The following is a 13,937-nucleotide window of genomic DNA, read 5'->3' as shown; positions in this document are numbered from 1 at the left end:
TTAGATGGCTTCTCATTTAATGCAGAAAAGAGATGATTCTTGAGATCCAGTCGTGGTGAGTATGTGCCGGGCCCTCTGGCTCGGGGAAGATCACCAACTCAACCTCCAAGTCCAGGCTGACAAAATGGCTACACAGATGTTCATCCTGTTGGAGAAGGGGGATGGGAATGAGATTTCAGCTGGAGCTCTAAGAATCCTTGGCTCCTTCCTCTTTGCTGTCTCGTGGTAGCCAATTCCCGTTCAAAGAGGGCATTCCATTTGGTTCCTGGACATTTCTGCACCGCTTTTCCTTTCCAAACCCTGGTCACCTTGGTCATGGGCAAATGTCTTGTGATGAAAGGGTTAGGCCTGCCTCCACTGGGATCACTTAGCATGAGGACCGCAGCCAAGCTCCATGGCTCAATTTCAAGTTCCCTTTTAAACGGAAACCATTTGATACACTTTGCCCATGCTGTTCTGAAGTCTTTGAGTACACTGCAAACAAAGGGGCGAGGGGTCCTGACTCCGGTTGAACTTGGCCTGCACCAACATCAGTCATCCGTCTACTTACAAACAAAGAAACAAGCAAAAACTGATTTTTGAGAAACAGAAAACTTCCCTTTAATCAGCACACCAAAACCCAAATGAAAGAGTATCAGTTGGGTGCATTCCCCAGAACATTCCACGCACGGTCTTTCATGTATTCACCGCAGTCAGTGTTCAAATTGCCAGGATTAAGATGACACCTGGGAAAATGGAAAACACGTACAAGACCTGAACTGGGAGTCAGGAGAGTGGGCTCACATCGCAGACCTTAGGTCAAGCTGTGATGTGGCCTTGGGGACATCAGTGACCCTTGCCCCTCTCAGAGTCTCCATTTCCTCATGTGGAAAATAAAGGGCTAGGACCTGGTCCAGGTTTCCCAAAGCTGTTATACCTGGAAGTGTTTCACATTGCTTAGGTTCTCCGATTCTTACCTCCGGTCTTATACTGTCACCTTCTCTTTACCAGTGACGTCCTCAGAGCTATGGAAAGTCTCTGCTTGGACATCCGGGTGCTTCCCCAGACGAATTCAGTGACCAGTCACATCTGGAGATCCACCCTCTCGGTCAAGCTTCTCTTCCACCTTGACTTTGGCAGTGAAGGACTTTATGGTGTAGCCCAAGGGACAGCTTTCCCTTCTATCTTAAGGGTCACCTCCCTCTATATCAGGGAGAGAGATGGGGATTGTCTCCCTTCTCCCATGTCTGGCTGTCCCTGGCCTCTGCCCCTCTGAGGGCTGTTTTCTTCCCAGTGCTCTGGGTTCTGTGTGGGCCTGACTCCGGTCAACACTGGGCAGGCCACCCCCAGAGTCTCGTTACTTCCTGACTAATGACCGACGTGCCGATGAAGACAGACTAACGTGTCTTTTGCTCTCTTCACAACACTACCACACCAACGTGAGTAAGTGTATCAGACTTTCAGGGGCATCTGGATGGCTCGGTCGGTTGAGCGTCCAACTTCGGCTCAGGCCGTGAATTCATAGCTCATAAGTTCGAGCCCCGAGTTAGGCTCTGTGCTGACAGCTTGGAGCCTGGAGCCCACTTCAGATTCTGTGTCTCCCCCATCTCTCTTCCCCTTACCCTGTTTGAGCTCTGTCTCTTTCTCTCTCAAAACTAAATAAACATTAAAAAATTTTAAATACATCAGACTTTACTAAAGGTTGGAAAAGTTAAAGTGACAACATTTAAGAGGGAGAATTTCAAATGGCCACCAATACCATTTTTCTTGGAAAAACATCCAGGAAATTAAAGCATATTCATAGGAGGAAATCTTGTTGGTCGGTGCTCTCCAGAACTTAATCTTGTTGCCGCGACCTTGTATGTGCCTTCCTTTTGGGGAGACGGGCTTCCTCCTCACACCTCCCCGCTCTGGGGACATTAGACACTGGCCTGTCACACAAGGGTCCCCCACCTCCACCCACCCCCCAAGAAGTTCATTTGACCAAGTTTTAGTTACTCCACCTAGAAGGGCTCAGCAAAATAGTCCAAGAAGCCCTTGGGCTCTCCAAGTCCATCAGAGCCAGGCAAACTGTGGCGGGTGCCAGGACCCGATATCAAGTCCTCTTGCACGTGTCCCACCGATGTGAGCTGAAAAGGGAGTTCTTCATTCTGCCAAATATCCTCACCCTGACCCACAATTCCCAGGGACAGCACAGACTAACTTTAGACCCTTAAGGAGAAAACAAAACAAACTTCCCCTCCCCAACTTCCCATCCTCTGCAAGGCTCCCCCTTGGGGTTTACACTACATTCTTTCGGTGACCAGAATATGCTTTCATGTTCAACTCTTCCCCTATCCCTTAGTCTGGCCGAGAATAAGCAAAGGGGCCTACGGGTCGTGTACCTTTTAATAGTAACTTTGGAGCTTCTTGAAGGTTCCCCCGGAAATTTGGAAGATATTCCTTGTGATATGGAGACAGATGAAATTCTTAGATGCTGGGGCCAGGCTGCTCCGAATTTCGGGGTGTGGGGGGCAGGCAGGGCTCTGTATGTGAGGGAGCAATTCTCTCAACTATAATCACAATAAGAGGGGTGATGTCTGACCCGCCCTTACCAGTTTTACAGCATTTCTCAGTCCTGGCTGCCCATTGCAATCATCCGGAGAGCTTTAAAAATACCCAATACCTCACCCCTGAACTATTAAACCAGAGTCTCCGGGGGTGAGGCTCGGGCAGTGTTGTTTTTAAAAGCCCGTCGGTGATTCCGATGTGCAGCCAGGGCGAGACCCGCAGGCGTGTAGGGACGAGACATCGCCGCAGCTGGAAAAGGTCGCGTTTTGGAGCACCTGGGATGGAGTCTGCAGCCCGGGGCAGCCTTGCTCCATCAGGCTTCTTTCGGCCTCCACGATTCTGGGTAAAATCTCCAACGGTGGGGAGGGAGGGGATTGCCGTCCCCTGACGCAGCTAAATTGGAAGGTGTGGAAGGGCAGTAACCACCAATCCCAGGGGCAGCTTCCCACCGCTTAGTTTTAACGTCCAGGGATGGCCGCAAGTACCACACAGTCCCTGATACCGAGTGGACGCTCCACAAATAGGGCCCCTGTGGAAAGGACGACCATGACCCCGGAGCATAGACAGGCAGTTACCCGTTGCCACCACAAGATGGCAACATAACAAACCCCACTGTAGAACAGAGTGGGGGGAGGGGCGCCAAAGGGAGAGGGATGTACCCCTGGACTTGGAGATAAAGACGTAGCACAGGCAGAGGTTTTGTTTCTTTGGCTTTGGCCCTTTATCATTTTATAGAAGTGGATTGACAGAATTCAAAGTGGTTTAAGAAAAAAGTGAGGGGCCCCTGGGTGCCTCGGTCCATTAAGCATCCGATTCTTGGTTTTAGCTCAGGTGGTGATCTCATGGTGCATGAGTTGGGAGTCTGGCCTGGGGCTCTGTGCTGACAATGCAGAGCTTGCTTGGGATTCTCTCTCTCTCCCTCTCTCTCTACCCCTCTCTCCCCGCCCCTTTATGCCTATGCATGCGTGCAACCTCTCGCATTCTCTCTCAAAATAAATAAATAATTTTTTAAGTGAGATTCATGGCTAATTTCTCTCCTAAAAGGCCAAGCTGCTTGGCTGACATCTGTGTGCTTGGGGCCTCTGGGAAAGGGAGGCCAAGACTGAGCACTCTACTAACTTTCGTTGCTCTTTCTGGCTTTTTCCATGTGCAAGCTCCCCCACCATCAACAAGGGAAACAGGACAAACCAAAACCCTCCCGTAAGACTGTGGGCATATTCTCAAGCCTGCCTCAGTTCCCTCAAAACTAGGTGCTCAGCTTCAGATGTGGGCCAGGTGTAGAGACACAGGGAGATGAGGAGGGGGGAGAAGCCCCGCCCCCACCCCACCTGTAGTTTTTGCCACTCCGAAGTGGAACAGGAATAGTGAACACAGGGCCCCAGGCAATAGCACTGCTGTGTGAATGTGACAACGTCCCTGAGGTCCAGTCTCGCTGACATTGGAGCTGGCATCAGAGGCTTCCGCAGGCTGCTGAGGCTGTGGGCAGGGAGAGCCTCTGTCCTAGGTTGCCCTGGACCTCGCCTCCCGCCAAATCACGTCTCTGGTCTCCAAGACCAAGGCCAGAGTGGAAGTGTGCCCAGCAAGAAGCCTGGCCTTTCTGAGGGTCAGATGGGGGCAGGAAGAGCAGCGGAACTAGCGCTCAGGGGTGAGGCTTGGACATGCCTGAGGCCAAGGTCAGAGCAGGTGGCTGATGGGCATGTGCAGCCTGTAGATAAAATGGGTGACAAGGGGGAGGTGGATTAGGGGTCAAACAACAGAGAATCACCGTGCTCAGAATCTAGTCTGGGAAATCTTCCAGACTGGCCTCTGCCACCCAGGCCACGCCCCTCCCACAGGCTGCGTCTGTCCCCGTCTGCAGTTCCTGTGGCAGGGCGCTGACCCCAATGCCTCCTGGATGCCGACTCTTCAATTTTCCTAATCATTACAATAAAAATAGCATTGCCTGAGCTCATCCCCTGCGTCTGGCAGTCAGCTGACGATTTGACAAACATCACGTCACTTTAATCATTACAAGTCCGTGAAGTAAGTTTTCTTATCTCCATCGTCCTTGCAGAAAAGGAAACCAAGACTTGGCAAAGTCAGGTCCTCCGACACCCAAGTTCATGTGTGTAAGCTAGTGTGCAACGGAGCCAGGATTTAAGCCCGGCGTCTGACTGACCCCATGCCCTCTTGATTCTGCGGCCCAAATGTGTGTGACAAGTACGACTTTGTTCCAACACACCCAAGCAAGATAAGTCACATTGCTAATGTGGCGAGCCCTCACTTGCCACAGTCAGCAAGATGGCTGGTAGGAGTCATCAAGCCCTCTGCTTTGCCCATTTTTTCTAAAAAACAAGAGGCGAAGCTTGCATGCCAAGGCTTTCTGGGGAGGGAAGGGAATCCCAGGGCAGAGACACAGAGAAAGGGGAAGTGATGTGGAGAAAGAGCAAAAGCAAATACAAATGGTCTATGGGCGGGGCTGTGGATCGCGTGGCCATGCTGGTGTCTCTGGGAAGACCACACGAAAGCCCCGCACCTCAAAACTGTCTTGGGGAGAAGACTCAGGGGCCTCTTCGTTGCTTCGTCTCCGTCTCAGGTGTCTCACTGGTCAAAACCCACCCAATGGTGCGCTAACCCCCTCACACTTCTGGGCTGTGTCCCCAGGCCCTCTGGGCGGCTCTGGGGCCAGCCTCGGTGCATCCAGCTCAGGTTGGACGTCAGTGCTAGAGCTATTTCAGCTCCTCTAGTCAGAGCGGGGCACAGGAAAGGTCATGCCCCGACCCAGGACTCACTGCCATGGTGGCGACACAGCCTGCTGTGCTGGGAGGTGGGTGACACCGAGCGGTCCAGGAGAAGAGTGTGAGGGAGGCAGGCGGGCCCTTCCACTTCTGGCTTTCCGGTTTCTTTCACACTCAAGTCCAAGTTCCTTAGCACAGCAGGCGACACCCTCCTTGGCGAGCAGGGGAGTGGGGGCTCAGCAGAGTTTCCCAGCCTAGTTCGCTGCACCTACTACACCTACAGGGCCCCCACTAGGTCCAGAAGCTCCAAGATCAGAGAAAAAGGTACCTAAGTGGTTCGAGTCCTAGGTCCCAGTTTGGCTGGTAGAACAACTCTTTGGGTAAATTAGAAAAACGCTCTTTCATTGAGGTCATAGCTCATGCCAGAGAGCACCGCTGGATTTCACCGTGTCCCTTGGCCAGGCCTCTGCGCATGGTTGCACCACAAGGTCCAGGATGTGGAAACAGGCCCAGGAAGGTAGAGACCCCTTTGCCCAAAGTCACATAGGCCCGCACCCAGGACTCGGTTTCCAATTTGAATTTAGCAGCTGCCTCCTCCTTCACCTCCAGGGCCCCCTTGGGCAGCCTGGAAACTACGCCTCCCCCATCCCATCCGGAACAGCTTTTGAACTTTTCCAGGCGTGTCTGGCATGGCCCCCATGTTCTGGACTGTTCTAGTGCCCAAGGCTACTAGAAAAGTTCTGTACCCCAGCGTTCCCTTCCCCAGCCTGTGACCTGCAGAGAATCTACCCCCTGGGCCTTTGCCAGTGACCTCACGGGATCTGCTGCCTGCCGACTTCCTGGTTTTATATTCTTTCCTCCTCTGCTGGTGTTTTCTGCTTTGTTGTTCTTCGGTCATTTTCGGTTCTCCTCCCCTAGCCCACCCTGAAAAACCAAACTTCATTTTTTGTGATTATTTTATATCCATGTTTAGACAGGAAGGGCGTTACCCTCCTGTTTTTCCACTGGAGGAATGGGAGTTGAGTGTTATTTTTCCCCTCCGCCTTTCTCTCCCTCCTCATTCCCTGTGGTTTAGTTCCTAAATGAGAGGCTTCAGGTCCCACAGCGGAGAAGAAACAGACTCAAAAGTGGTGCCTGCAGGTAGCGTGCGAACTCAGGGCCCTTCCGTACCAGACCTTTCCCTGCCACTGGGTGCCGTTGTGGGTGGAAGGGAAGGAGCGTGTGGGGTGTGCCCCCTTCCCGGCGTGGCATCCTCAGCTCCCTGAAACAAAAGATGCAGCCCCCACTCACAAACCACAGGGGGCTCTCCATTTCCTCCAAGATCAAGTCTAAAATTCTCAATTTGCGTCAGAGTTGCTCCAAAGGGGGGCCCAAGGCAGCTTTTCAACCTAGTTTATTCTTATTCCATCTGCTTCTCCCTCCCTCAGCCTACTTTCTCTCTTCTGACCATGCAGGCTTCCTGTCTTTCCTGAAAACACCCTGCCCTGCTCCTTCGTGCCCCCCCCCCTCCGCCTTACACTTGCCATTCCTCTGCCGCAGATCCCTTTCCCTTTCTCTGCATTGTGAGCTCTCACTGGGGAAGAACTCAATGCTACCTCCTTGGGGATGCCTTTGCCAGCTTCTCCAAGGAGAATTTGCCATTCTTTCCTCTGTGCTCCTTTGGCACTTGGTCCCTCAGAGTCAATATAACACACTTGACAGCCAAGAGCCTCTTTTATATGCTCTCTTTGGTGGTATGTGAGTCGCTTGAGCAAATCTGTCTCCTTTTGTGTTGTTCTAGGCTCCTCCTCTTTCTCAAGTGGACCAGACACTTATATTCATATCTATTTGCTTCTAAGTGTTCGTCCCTGAGATGAATGGCTTTCTCTCCTATTCTGTCGATGCAGAGTGTGCACATGTGTCTGTGGTATGTACGAATGTTTTGCTAACTGTAGTCCTAAAATGTAATTCTGCCCCTAGGGCTGGTGAAGCCAAGCGTCCATGGGACAGCATGAACTGGAAAGGTTGGCCACTCCGCGTTGATCCCACAGGGAGCCTGTGGATCATTTAACAGGAAACCAGAACGCGGGGCAGGTAGGGAAGGAATGCTTATGTCTTCAGGGCAGTGCTTATCAAAATATAGTTTTGGGAACAACTGCATCAAAATCACCTTGCAAGGAGCAGGGGGGCCGGAGGGGGCCTCCTTTTTAAACATTTACATTCCTGGACCCAGACTCAAGCCTCATGAATCCAAATCTCTGGAGGTCGTCCCAAGAGGGACGGAGTTTCTTCTGCACCAGAGTCTTAGAACCACTGATCCAGGTGCACTGGGAGCTGGGGATTATGCCTCTAAAACTGCGCCTGTCAAGGTCACTGGTTGCCAAACTGCCTGATTGTCTAATTCAGTGGTTGCTCTTCATACCACGTTTGTGGGCTCTCTTGGGTGGTACGGAAGTCACTGGAACGTTGCCTCCTTTTTGAAACTTTTGCCTTGCCTTCTGCTTTGACACCTCCTTTTCCCGGTTCATGTCCTAACTTTTTTTTAAAAAGATTTGGTGGTGTTGTGGTTTTACTAACACAAATACAGTGGGTGCATGAGCTGTCTCTCTATTCATTTTCTGGCTGCATCCCAGGCTGCGTAGCCTGGCATTGGGACTGGTGACTCTGATGGCTGACTGAGCTGCTCATGGCCCCTTGGAGGTGATATCAGGAGTGATCTCTGCACAGTGAGATTTGTGGCATATTGGCAACACTTTGAGCCTCTTGACGTTGTGGACTAGGAACTTCCAGAAGCCCCTGGGCAGCATGTACTTTGCTTTCTTGCTGCTCTGATAACCAATGCTGGGCATCAAGATCTGGTCCTCTGAGTTTCTGCCATTTGCACTTGATTTTGACATATTGGTCTGACTGATGTCGGATGAACTTCTTGGTTCTCTCTTTAATGACCTTGGGCTCCACCACTCCACCAAAGATCTGAAGGCAGACATGATGCCGAACAAGAAATGGCTACACCTCCACAGGCAGAGATATCCTAACTTCTTAATCATTCATTTCCATACTCCCTACCTGGCTTCTCTTCCTTCAAATGCCACCTCGTGAGGAGCCTTGGGTCTTCTCCTGGGTCCTGACCTTGGCCCTGTCCTTGACATACCATACCAGACCTGTGGCTCCTACCACCACATGGCAGATGGTGTCTAAGTTGATGTTTCTAGCACAGATGCTCTCATTGGCCTCCCTCTATTACACTCCCTGCTGGAGCTCTCCACTGGGATGGTCCCTTTTGTGTCATCCCAAATGACACATTTCTAGAACGATTCTATGGATCTTCCTCCTATAGTTCCTGTCTCTGTGGGAGCCACCACTTCCTCATCTGAACTATGGACATAATGAAGGTACCTACCTCATTTGTTTGAGGACTACATAAATTTGTGTGCATACAAGACTCAGAATAGTGCCTGGCATGATGAAAGTAGTCAATAAATGCCAGCTATTAATGGTCATCATGATGGTACAAATAAATACTTAGTGGTTACCAATCATTTTTACTACTCTGGTCCCTTCCTTATTTCTCACTGCCTGCACACTGGACTGTCCTAGTTCATTTTCTCTCTGTAACACTGCCTTTCTCTGGTATCCGCCCCTTCTTCCCTGTTACCTCTTCTCAGTCTTAGTTAGAGTATCCGTCTGTCTTTCCCAGACTTCTCCAGGACCGGTCTTCACCTAGACTCCTGTCTCCTTTTTCACCTTTGAGGCTACTTAAAGGCAGGGCCCATGCTTTATTCCTCTTTGTGGCCCCCCAGACCAACTGAGTGCATGTGATTTATAGAATAGATAGATGAATTGATGCATGGATGGATGAATGGATGGATGGGTAGATGGACAAAATCAATGCATTGTGTAGAACTCTTGGAAGGGGAAATATGCCTTATAAATCAAGGTGGTAATGGACAGTCAAGAACTTGGGCAGACAAGCTCTAAAGAAGGTGGGATCCCCAGAAGGTGCTGCTGAACCAAAAAAAAAAAAATAGCAATGGCTTAACCAGTTATATTAATATGTCTGAGGAAGCACATCTTCCAGAAGGAATGGGATATGCAGATATGTCAGAAGATAAGTCGGTGTCTACAATTGGTCAGTGTGTTTTCAATTATTCTCAAGGGAAAGAGACCTCAGACTTGAGGTTCATGGTTTCCCACTGCTAAAGAGACGACACTGATGTTACACAGAGATATTTTATCTGCCTTTACTGACTCGTGTGAAATATTTCCTCTGAACCTTCCCACTTCCTCTCTTCTCATTCCTTCCTCTTCGTGGGACAGAGCTTTGCTGATGGCTAATTTGGTCTGGGGAGCCAATAAGAATAGTTATATCCTTGGAGAGTCCTTGAATTTTGTTTTGCTAACAGAATCTCATGACTGTGATTCTTGTAATGCTGTTCCCAGAGCCCAACTACCTCTGGATGCACCAACGACCCTGGGTTTCTGTACCTATGAGGCCGATGACCAGATCTGTGAGCAAAGTAAAGCCACACGTACACTGCCCGCCCCCCCCCCCCAAAACTGGGAAGCCAACTAGAGTTCCAAATTGTGGGTTTCTGCAGGGACAGAACTGTGTTCTCTAGTGACATAAATAACGTCTGCTTGAGTTCACTCAAGGTGTTCTACCTTCGCAACCACTGGTCTTGGGAGCTGTGCCCTAACTCACTGGAAACCCCCTTACCAACTGGCCCACTCAGCATTTAACTTTGATAATTCTTCCCTTGTTCACTCACCCCTAACTGATAACATGGAACAAGGATGGCAAAAACAAGGCATGCGTATCGCCACCATTCCGTGTTCTTTTCACCCATTACTGATGAATCGTGGCTTTCTCTCCTGGTAACTGGGACTTCAGGTTCCTCTCAACACGACCTTCCAGGAAGATACCACCAACCCATTCAAGGTGTTAGATGAGATGTTACATATTTATCATTTCTGGTCTAAAGGTATGTATGCACTTTTTTAAAAAGTACTATCTCAATTATCTTTGACTATATGACACGCCAACTCAAAATTCAGGGGCTTAAAACTACAATATATTTTCTAATGAGCTACAAGTCAGCACTTGAACTGAGCTCAACTGGGCAGATCTGTGATGTTGTCTGGCTGCCGTCATCTGACAGCTTGATGGGGACCGGAGGGTCTAAAACAGCCTTACTCACGTGACTAGTAGTGAAGCTGGCTTTTGCCTGGGCCATGTGTCCCCAGCAGGCTGGCCCAGGCTTCTTCATGTTCCAATGTGCTTTACAAGTGCTTGTTTGTATCACATTTACAAAAATCTCACCAGGCAAGCAAATCAAGCCCAGAGTCCACGTGGAGAGGGCCCCACAGAGACATGGATTCAGAGATGTGTGGTTCATTAGAGCCCATTTCTGTAACCATACCCTCCAGATCAGGTGGTATGTCATTGATCAGAAACTTACCAAGTTTATGAGCCTACTATGTGCTTGGAACTTGCAAGCCAGGAACGGTACTTGGCATTGGGTATAAAATGGTAAAGGATTGGGAAGAACTTTGAAGACTGGAAAGGCTCTAACACAATGCAAAGGGGGAAGAATTAAAACCATACTTTGAATCACCGTGGCTGAAATAATCCGTGTGTGTGTGTGCATGTGTCCATGTGCACGTGCATGCTAGATGGAAGAGGGGCATTGAATTATTTAGATAATTTCTTCCATTCTCCATTTCACATGGATTTGTTCCACCGAAGCCAAATGATTGTTGTCCATTGTGATATGTTCCTTAAAGCTTTTTTCACAGTCTAAAATGCTTAGAAACAATTGCCTAAGTGTATTCTTTGTGACCACAAAGAGCTACTTGAGATTATTTTTCCCCTCTGGAAGCCTGGCCAACTCTGAGACTGAGGCCCGTGCTCACTAGCTCTGATATTTCCTCCCTCCCTGCATTCCGGCCACCCACAGCTGCTCCAGTCTGAGCAAAGTTCAGAGGCCAAATACTTACGGCCTGAACAGCCTCTCCAGTGGTGAAGGCAGAGAGACAACTCCACTTATGAAAACAAACAGTTATCCCTTCCATTTACACAGCTCTGGAGCCTACTTTTCAAAGCCTGTTCACATCCTTTCTCTCATCAGATTGTCCCCCACACCCTTTGAGGTGGGCAGGGTGGGTAACAGATCGGGACACTGAAACCCAGAGAGGGAAAGTGACTTTCCCCAAGAGTGCAAGGCTGGAAGCAGAGCTCCAGTTTCCAGTTCCAGATCTCGGCTTGTCCAGAACATCACACCGGCATGAACAGTCCCGCAGGCTCTCCTCTGCTCTAGGAAGTCTGCTTTAGAAACCCTTCTAGGGGTTTCTAAACCTCTACACCCTTCTTACTCATCACCACTTTAAACTTGCTTCACTTTGCATTCACAAAGAAAGAATGAGTGGGAAACATCAAACATATCCCCAGATGCTGGCTTCTGAATCATCTGTCTCCAGGAGAAGATAGTGAATTCTCTTTGAAGTTCCAACTCCCAGCCATAAAGAGTCCAGGCAGCGTCCTCCTGATGGAAAACAGAAACCCAGAGCCAATTTCACTGTGACTGGCCACCCTACCTCCTCAAAACAAAATGTGATTCAAGAGAAATTCAACATGGGGGCCCCTTGGGTGGCTCATTCAGTTGAGCGTCCAACTCCAGCTCAGCTCATAATCTTGTGGTTTATGAGTTTGAGCCCCGAGTTGGGGTCTGTGCTGACAGCTCGGAGCCTGGAACCTGCTTCGGGTTCAGAAGTGCAGAGGTAGGAGGCAACATGTCTCCATGCCACTAGAAGGTTTGGGATGAGGTGCTGCTTTGGCAGCACCTGCCACCTCCTCTCCAAGCTCATCTTTCTTGAGAGAGCTGCTTTTCTCTATCACTAGCCCTGGAGCCTAGGAACCTTTGTGAAAGCTGGGCCTGCACAAATATCCAGATTCTCATGGCGTATGTAGGTCAGGAAGAGGGAGAAATGGTGATGCCACTGCTTGCCCACATTCCTGTGTGTGGCAGACATGGTGGTCTTTCTGGTTGACAATGGAAGGTAGGGTCCTGTGTAGTATAACCCTGGAAGAAACCACTACTGCTTGATCAGGCTGGCCTGATGGATAGACTCTACCAACTCTGGAGTCCTTGGTGACCCAAAAGCCTTGTAGGAAGGAGGCAGAAGTAGAAACTGTTGAGGTACATGTGAGGTGGACATTCTAGCTCTTGGAGCCCCTGTGCTAGGCTTTGAATACAAAGGATGTGGCCAGTCACAAGTAAAGATCTTGTTGCTATGGGAATGATACCTCCAGGGCTTTTGGACTGCCTGAGAACATCAAAGCCTGTCTGGGCCTCGGTGGCTCAGTTGGTTAAGTGTCTGACTTCAGCTCGGGTCAGGATCTCATGGTCTGGGAGTTCCAGCCCTGCGGTGAGCTCTGTGCTGACAGCTCAGAGCCTGGAGCTTCCTTCAGATTCTGTGTCTCCCTCTTTCTGCCCTTCCCATGCTCCTGCTCTGTATCCTTCCATCTCTCAATAATAAATAAAAATGTTAAAAAAATTATATATATAAAAAAAGAATATCAAAACTTGTCTTGGGACTTTTTTTCCATGGCATCAACATAGGATCGATGACTGGTAATTGATCTATAGGATTCAGAAAACACAAAAAGGTCTGTCAAAAATCACAAAAGAAATGCTCTGAAGCATGTTGCTGAAGGAATGTATCCGAGGAGTGAGGAAAACAGCAGAGCAGCTAAAGCAGAGACACAGTAAGGGGAACTGGTCTGGTGCCCTGGTGAACTGATGAATATACACGACCAGGGCAAAAAGCAACTTCCTTAAAGCCACACAGCACATTGGCAGCACCTGATCCCGGTAGCCTCACTCAAAGGTCAACATTCTTTGGACTTTACTGCATTACCTCTCCTTTCTTCTACACTCTCCCTTGTCATCCTGTGTAAAATCTGTTGCCTGCCCCAGGACCCCTTCTCCACCGAGCCACCTCCTTCCTCGGAGGAAGGTTGCTACTTCACAGATTAAGCCACTCGGTGGTTCGATTTATGTTGTATTTCTAAAGTGTGGTGGGGGACCATGCGTGGCAGGAGCCTTGTCCTACTTTCTAACAAATGGGACGATTTGTATTTCTTTTCTGAGGTCTTAGCATTGTTCTCCAAATACTGTCAGGGCAGAGGTGTTAAGTGAGAAGTAGGTATTGAGTAATAATGGGCCAGGAAATTCCCGCAGAACGGAAAGAAATGTCCCAGGTCACCTGTGGCCAGCTGGAAAGAAAGAAGGTAGAGAGTGGAATGTCAAAGCATGCTAAGGTAGGTAAATACCGCCAGGGCTGATGTACGCCACGCACATTTCAAGAGTAGCCAGACCTGAGGCTCTAGAAAGCAAGTGACTCTTGTAAGTGACTTGGAATTAAGAGCCTCGGGTTTTACAAGACATTGTATCACCTTGGTGGCCTCCGTTCTCACAGCCGGTGTTTCCAGCTGTCTGAGGAATCTGGAGAGTTCCTTCCTCATCTCATACAGTGCCAAGAGCACTGCCTCTGGAACCAGTAGGCCTGGGCTCTGGTTTGTGGGTTGTCTGTTCCTGTCTTACCTCCTTTTTTTATTCTTCTAGTTCCTTAGGCCACTCTCTGGGTTTCATTTTCCTAGCATATGAAAATCAAGAAGCTGTGAGCAATTTGATGTCTGGGAATATATCAAAA

General features: G+C 49.4%; 1 long non-coding RNA gene across 2 annotated transcripts; it reads right to left on the bottom strand.

Annotated features, from left to right (window-relative positions):
- Window positions 1-601: 601 nt before the first annotated feature.
- On the bottom strand, window positions 602-3,069 carry LOC115302748. 2 transcript variants are annotated; one of them, XR_003913615.1, is made up of 3 exons: window positions 2,805-3,069; window positions 2,364-2,504; window positions 602-725 (listed from the first exon to the last, which is right to left on the bottom strand). It is a non-coding gene; the product is annotated as an uncharacterized LOC115302748 (long non-coding RNA). The 2 variants fall into 2 exon arrangements; XR_003913616.1 differs by lacking the exon at window positions 602-725 and adding an exon at window positions 1,670-2,108.
- Window positions 3,070-13,937: the final 10,868 nt, after the last annotated feature.

The sequence above is a fragment of the Suricata suricatta genome, chromosome 9 (genome assembly GCF_006229205.1).
Source record: "Suricata suricatta isolate VVHF042 chromosome 9, meerkat_22Aug2017_6uvM2_HiC, whole genome shotgun sequence".
Taxonomy (NCBI): Eukaryota; Metazoa; Chordata; class Mammalia; order Carnivora; family Herpestidae; genus Suricata; species Suricata suricatta.
This window is presented reverse-complemented; position numbering and strand designations above follow the sequence as displayed.